General features: G+C 45.7%; 1 long non-coding RNA gene across 1 annotated transcript in view; it reads right to left on the reverse strand.

Moving 5' to 3' along the window:
- Positions 1-7563: 7563 nt before the first annotated feature.
- The window catches only part of LOC106723858, a 4450-nt gene continuing 3981 nt past the window's right edge, over positions 7564-8032 (reverse strand). Inside the window, exon 2 of the long non-coding RNA XR_001359594.1 lies at positions 7564-7880. This is a non-coding gene — a long non-coding RNA (uncharacterized LOC106723858). The remainder of the gene's footprint in view (positions 7881-8032) is intronic.

Below are 8032 nucleotides of genomic sequence, written 5' to 3' on the forward strand. Positions count from 1 at the left end.
TAACCAAAGAATGTATATGCATAACTCATGGATATAGACAATAGTTCAGTGAAGGCCTGGGGTGGGTGCAGGGTGGAGGGAGTTCATGGGACTGGGAAAGAGGACATCTGTAATATTTTCAACCATAAAGAGAAATTTTTTTTTTAAAGTAATGTGACCAAAGGGAAGATGTCCACAATATACCAAGTACAAGTAGCATGTTACAAACTTATATGGAAAACGGGATCAGAGGGATGGTGAGTTTTTAAAGCTATTAGTATCGTGCGGAATCACATTCATATAGAAAAGTGCACAAAATCTAAGTGTACAGCTCAATGAACTGTCAAGGGGTAAATACCCCTGTTGCCACCACTCAGCTTAAGAAAGATAATATCTCTACTTTCTTGCTTGTCTTTAGTTTCCCACCTCAGCAGGAATCCCCAAACATCTTGGTTCCCTTCTGCCTGTTTTTCAAGACAGGAATTGTGCCCTCAGCATTTGTGTGCAAATGGCTTTCTCTGCTCTATGACCTCAAACTATGATTTCAGAGAGGGAGAGGGAGAGAGAGATAGAAACATTAGTGATGAAAGAGAATCATGGATCAGCTGCCTCCTGAATCCCCCCTACTGGGGATTTAGCCCACAACACAGGCATGTGCCCTGAATGGGAATTGAACAATGACCTCCTGGTTCATAGATCAACGCTTAGCCACTGAGGCACACCGGCCAGGCTGATTTTTTAAATAATCTGTGGCTGTTCAAAACTTTCAGTTATTTGTCATGAACATAATTTTTTGAAATAAAAACAATAAAAAAAAAACTTGAGAAGCAATGGAGGATTAATTCTGGTACACAAATATTCTGCAATACCTAGTATTAAAGTAATTCATTCCCTGTAGTACCCAGCAGACATTAGAGGAGAAGAGTATTCAGTACCATGGGAAGAGGTCGTGGGTTGCATTTAAAATGAAAATAAGATCCCTGCTTATTGTGGTGTATCTGGGTGAGCATTGTCCTGTGCACCAAAAAGTTGCTGGTATGATTTCTGGTCACAACACATATTTGAGGTGCCAGCATGATCCCCATTAGAGGGCATGCAGGAAGCAGCTGATAGATGATTGTCTATTTTCCCTCTCCCTTCTTCGCTCTCTAAAAATCAATTAAAAATTAATAATACAAAATTAAAAATAAATAAAATGAGGATAAGAAAATTATAAGTACGTAGCAGGATCATATTTTTGCCCATCCTGAAATACACTGGGAAGATAAAATGAGATGCATCTGTCAGGATTACCAGGAATATTTTTATATTTTAAGTTGGAGAGAAATGGGGGCATGAACAGTGATACAGGCACAGAAATGAATAAAGGGTGAACAGGAGTGGACATTGAAGCCAGTGCATGGAGAGCTTTGAGGGGTTCGGACTTTATTCTGAGAGGCCCCCAGTGGGAGGGACAGGATGAGAGATCTCCCACACTGATACAAGAAATCCCTTCTCATGGACAGATATTCAGGGAAGATGCCTTATTTATAAAGATCATTCTTTGGGGCCAGATAACCCTGAAAAAATTATGTGGAAGGAACACTTTAAATGGCATGTTGGGCCTGGTTGGTGTGTCTCAGTTGTTGATAATCGACCTCTGAACCAGGAGTTCAAGGTTCGATTCCTGGTCAGGGTGCATGCCCAAGTTGGATACTCTATCCTCAATAGGAGGGGTGCAGTAGACAATGGATCAGTGTTTCTCATCATTGATGTTTTTATCTCTGTCTCTCTCTCCCTTCCTCTCTTAAATTAATAAAATAATTTAAAAAATTAGATACATGGCATGTTTGCAGGTCATGGCTGGTTAGGTTCAGAGGTTAGAGCTTCAGTTGTGGACTAAGTTGTGGGTTCCGATTCCCAGTCAAGGGCATGTATCTGGGTTGCAGGTTCCCCAGCTCCAATAGGGAAGCATGTGGGAGGCAACCAATCTATGTGTTTCTCTCACCTTAATGTTTCTCTTTCCCACTTCTGCCTCCCTCCCTTCCACTCTCTCTCTAGAAGACAATAGAAAAAAATAGCCTCAGTGAGAATTAAAAAAAATTAAATGGCCTGCTGGCTGGAATTAGATGGTCAGGCTGAGTGAGCTTCATGGGCTGAGTGTTTCTGAAATAATTGTAGAGACTGCCAGTGGGGATCTGGGTCCTGGGCCATGAGGGCTGGAGTGGCAGTTCAGGGTCATGGAATGTGTGGTTCAAGGGGAAGCTGAAGTGTGGGGAAGACATCATACTGGCCCTGCTGACACACACTAAGCAGCCACTCAGCCTTCTGCTGAGGGGCATGGGGCAAGTTCCCCACCTTTCGCACAGTATGCTCATGACAATAATACCGGAAAGAACATAAAACTTCATGAAGGTGTTAAAGTCATGGCCTCCCTCTGAATCCCAGGAGCACACTTGGTAGCACACACTCTAAGGCTGAGCAGTCCTGGGACATTAGCAAAGCCCGATGACACAAGTCACTGTGTCCTCAGCTCAGAGCATTCTTCACAATAGTTTGGTGCTCCAGCCCTGATCACTTGCTGAGCAACCCAATGAAACAAGGATTTGCAGTAACACATGACTGGTGACTACTCGGTCAGGTGGTTTCCCCAGGCAGGGAGAGTGGTAGGAGTGAAGACAGCTAGGGGGTGTGTGTGATGGTGCCTACCCAGAATGTATACAGGAAGAGAAGGAACAGAAGACCCAAAGTGACCATGCAAAGTGCTCACATAAATTGTGACATCCACATTAAAAAAGTTTTTTAACTATTTAAAACATTGCTCAGTGCCAATGAACTGTTGAATCAGAACTTCATACAAAGAACCTCAGAGTGTGTATAACCCATGTCGCATCGTCATGAGGCACACAACTTCTTTCTGGCTCTCATAGAAACTCTATTGAAAGGGTTAAAGAGAATAAAATGGGGTAGAGAAAACGTATTGTGCTTAACAGATATCTTGCAGAAAGCTTGCAGCCTTGAGCACTGCATAGCTTAGATAACCAGAAGACACCTGGCATTGGGAGGAGCTAAGGATGGACTGAACCCTTACATTAGCAGAGCGGCTTGCAGCCATCAAGGATTAAGAAAAGTCTGCCTCCCCCTTCAGTCTCCACTGATTCCTTTGTTGGACTCAGCCCACCTGCAACCAGGTGCCTGAAATAAAAATCTCTTTTGATTCATTATGGCCTCATGTCATAGGTACGCGGCTCCGGCCCACTCCGAACCTTTCATCTACAAAGCTCCAAGACCCAACATGAGAAAGGTGGAGAAATTGACACATTTGTTTTAGGCTCCAGTAGAGATCAGTTCTAGCCCTCGTTCTGTGGTTACGCACTCCAGAAGCTTGCCATTCCCTTCACATATTTCCCAGCTCAGTTGCCCACTTCTCACCACCTGACAAAAGCAATGCTACCTTAAAGGATACCGCTGTGATGATCCAGAGCAGCAGTTGCCAACCTTTTGGACCTCATGGACCACCAGTGGTCCTTGGACCACCAGTTGGTGACAGCTGCTCCAAATGTTTCCTTAAACCAGCGGTCGCCAACCTTTTGGACCTCACAGACCAACAGTGGTCCACCGGTTGACACCCACTGGTCTAGAGGTTACCTCATCACAGTTCTATGGGTCACTTGTGTACCATTGGAAAACTACATATGTACTTACTTAGCATCTTAAACCCTTTTAGAAAAGTTTGGAATAAGGCCATTGAAACATGGAGCAGAGTGGAAAGTAAAGCCATTCCATGGGTTACATACGGATTCTCAAGTGAGGGACCACCTCAGAGAATCATGAAGAACAGAAGCTGCCAGGCCAGGGTTGTTCAGTGGTTGAGTGTCAACCTATGAATCAGGAGGTTACAGTTTGGGAAAGGGCACACAAGTTGAGCACTGAGAGGCCTTTATTCTGAGAGGCCCCCAGTGCAAGGGACAGGACAAGAGATCCCCCAGACTGATACAAGAAATCCCTTAGATCTTTAGATGAGTGCCCAGGTTGTAGGCTCAATCCCCAGTAGGAGGCAGCTGATCCATGATTCTCTCTCATCATTGATGTTTCTATCTCTCTCTCCCTCTCCCTTCCTCTCTGAAAAAAAAAAAAAAAGAGCAGAAGCTGTCTTCCTGATGAAGCTTATGAGCACCCACCTCATTGCTTCCCTACATCCAGGGCACATTTCTACCATCGCTGCATATCTTTTGTTTTTAAAACAGCTTAATTGAGATGGAATTCACTCACCATGAAATTCACCATTTTGAAATGTACAGATTCAGTGAGCATCAAAATGTAAAAAAGACACAGCCAATTAACCACTGACAGTGAGTGGAACAAACACTGAAGTAGCCAAGAAGTCAGTCAAAACATAGACAAGAAGGACTGAGAAAAGAGCATTCCTGTTTAGGTGATGAGGACATTCTAGAATTAGCAGTGATTGTTGCATGATCTTGTGAATATACAGAAACCTACTGAATTGTACGCTTCAAAATAGTAAATAGTGTGCGAATTATATCTCAGTTTAGAGTCCAAACATTAAACATGAAATTACCTCAAGATTCAACAATCCCTCTTCTGGATTTATACTCCAAAGAAGGGAAAGCAGGGACTCAAGCAGATATTTGCACACCCATGTTTATAGCAGCATTATTCAAAACAGCCAAGGGCTAGAACCAACCCAAATGTTCACGTTGGATGAGTGCACAGACAACATGTGGTCCACCCATACCATGGAATATTATGGTACTCAGCCTTGAAAACAAAGAATATTCTGACACCCACTACAGCATGGATGAACTATGAAGACATTCTACCGAATGGAACAAACCAGCAACACAAAGACAAGTACTGTATCATTTACCTCTATGAAGTCCCTAGGGTAGCCACACTCACAGTGACAGAAAGCAACTGTGGGTGCCAGGGGCTAGGAAGAAGAGGGTTAGATGGGGACAGTTTCTGTTTTGAAGCATAGTAATCCCTGCTTTGGAAAACTGCTGTTTGAACTACTCTGTTATTCTTAGACAGTCCCTTTTTCTATAGGTCAACTCTGTTATTTTCAGATAGTCCCTTATTTTGTAAAATAACTGTTTTAGTTTGAATAATAGAAAAAGATAAAAACTTAACTGTCTGACCTTGCAAGCTAGCCATCTAACAAAATAGACAAATGCTGATAATAATTCCCAATTCTCATGCCAAGTGTTTGTTCATTATGTATTAAAATTACAAACTGTCTGCAAAAATAACCTATACAGAGCTTTTTGTAAAATCTGCAGACAAAGTGCTCAAAAGGTATAAATAGAGAAAACTTCCTCTATATATTTGCTCAGAGAATTAGGAGACACCTCCCTCTGAGCCTGCGCATAATAAAGACTCCTAATTAATTGGCTTGTTAAGGCATCTTGTATCTAACTTGCTGATTTATGGTACAACAGTTTGGGGAGATGAAAAGTTCTGGAGATGATGGTGGTGATGGCAACAAAACATTGTGAAGGTCCCTAGTGACAATGCACTATACACTTAAAAAAGGTAACTGTTAGGTTTGATCAAATAATTGAATCAATACCCCTCCCCTGGGATCTGCCCTTTAGGCCACTTCACAGCAGGCATTCCCTTTGGCCCAGACCACATCCCACTTGTAAGACCACATCCCGCTTATGAGACCGCATTCCACTTGCTAAGACCATTATCTCTCCCCTCCGGAATTCCTCAGGATCCGGACCAGCCCAGAGAGTTCCCCACCGAAAAAGCCCACCCAGAGTCCTTTAAATCTTTGACTCCTGTTGCTGGTGGCTAGTTCCATTTGGGGCTCAGCCCATCTGATTCCCAGATGACCTAATACATTCATAATCCTTAATCCCTTTCGGTCTAGTGTGTTCCTCCTTCAGCAACCCTAATAGTACTACAATTTTTTTTTGTTATACCCATTTTACCATAATAAAACAGATACAACAAAGAGGCTGAGCCCCCACTGACCAGGGATGTGTCTCCGAAGGAGTGGGTGTCTGGGAAGAGCAACTAGCAGGTCAGGCAGCGCTACTGAGGCACACGCCGCTCCTCTGGGGATCCTCCGGCCGGCTCCTGGCTATGTGGGACCGGCCACACTGTGGGACCCGGCCACACAGGCCTCAACCACACGAGGGCCTGGCACACGACTCTAAGCCCTCTCCTCAGCCTCCAGTTCACGGCCACATTCCACCCCCATTGTCCTGACCAGCAGGGTTCTGTTGCTGGGTGCGGAACACATGGCAGCATCCATTGCTCACTGACCACCAGGCTTTCTCTTCCTCATCAGGCACCCTCTCTACCTGCTTCCCGGTGGGTTGCACAAGTGTGGACTTTGGAGTCCTCAAGGTCTGCTTGATGGCAGCCGGGTGTCCTAACCACTCCCTCTTCTGTCCCCCAGAAATGGTCTCTCCCACACCACCCTGAGGAAATGACCTGCAAACAGCAAAGGCACCAGCTGGCGTGGCTCAGTGCATAGAGTGTAGGCCTCCCAGACTGAAGGGTCCCGGGTTCAATTCCAGTCAAGGGCTTGTACCTTGGTGGTAGTATCCTCCTAGGCTCAGGCGCTGGTTGGGGCACATGCCGGGCCAATCTAGCGATAATTTTTTCTCTCATCAATATTTCTGTGTCTTTCCCTCTCTCTAAGGAATCAATGGAAAATTATCCTCGGGTGAGGATTCAAATAAACAAACAGGCATCAGCAGCAGTGGCCCGGCACGGGTGAGGCTTAGCTATGAAAGCCCAGTGATAGCCAGCATGTTAGGAAAGTGCCCTAGAGCTGTGGGCAATGACTTTCCCACTGAACCTCGAGTGACAGCCATGTGAACGTGGCGCCCATGAGTGAGATGCAGTGGAAGGTGAATGTAACTCCTGACTGGGAGAAGCTGGCCAGCTAGGGGAGTGTGTCAGATGGGGCTGCTGTGAGAAATGAGGCTGACAAAAGGCACATGTGGGTCAGGGGGTCCGCTGGCCCACACTTAGGACCAAATTTTATGTGGGAGTCTGGAACAGGGGGGTCCCTCGGGGGTGAGGACGACGGAGCCCACCGTGCTAGGGCGTTTGCATGCACAACTCTGGGGACCAGGTTCAGAGACACAGATCTAAGTTTATTGAGGAAGTACAATCATATAAAAAGGGGTAAGCAGCCAATAGAACAGGGACATGCTTGCTGTGTTATCCAATGGTCGTGAGGGTCGGGGCTAAGAGTAGGTGGCTCTTGGAGATTTGTCAGCCGGGCATTGCCACTTCCTGGTGTGCCAAGGAAGCATGTTTGATGGAGTGTGCTCACAGCATTGCATCGGCCACAGCACTGAGATAAATCTCTTGAGCTCTCATGTTGTATAAACAGCGAAATAATACTACTCCTACGACGAATCCTACTATCATGACTCCCCAGATGAGGAGGTTGGCTGGGTTTAACCAGGAGGTTAGACGGCTGAGGGCATCACTTAAGAAACTAAACTCAATGGGTTTCACTCGGGTATTGTTGATTCTTAGGATTTCTCGCTGGAGCTGATAGGTGCTGTTTAGGAATGCCTGGCTGAATGGTCCTTTAAAGAGATTTGCTAATTCTTGGCGCTCCCAGGAGGCATTTCTCACTGGAATGGGCGTTACACAGATGGCAGACATTAATAGGAATAATGTCCCTGCCGATGGATTGCCTTCTGGTGCCATGCGTGCGGCTTGGTCCTGTAGATTGTTGATGTCTCCCAGGTAATGTTGTGGGCCCGTCAGTGTCTTGGTCGTCTCTGCCGCCGGGGCTGGTTGTCCTCTATGGTCAGGTCCTCCATTTCCTCTACCAGGGGTGATGGTGATGGTGGTCTATGGCTCATTGCTGGTGGTGCAGGGTTTGATGTTACGGGCAGGAATCCACACGGGATTTTTCTCACCTTCTGGAAAAATACAAGCAAACCATCTTCCTTTGGGTTAAGAGTGGGTCGGGGCCCTTCCAAGCCCCGGTTAGTGGATCTCTCCACCGGACCAAAGGGAGAGGTGTTGGTATGTCTCTGAGACCTCCCCAATGTTTGAAAATGGGAGGAAGACC

The sequence above is a fragment of the Myotis brandtii genome, unplaced genomic scaffold (genome assembly GCF_000412655.1).
Source record: "Myotis brandtii unplaced genomic scaffold, ASM41265v1 scaffold665, whole genome shotgun sequence".
Taxonomy (NCBI): Eukaryota; Metazoa; Chordata; class Mammalia; order Chiroptera; family Vespertilionidae; genus Myotis; species Myotis brandtii.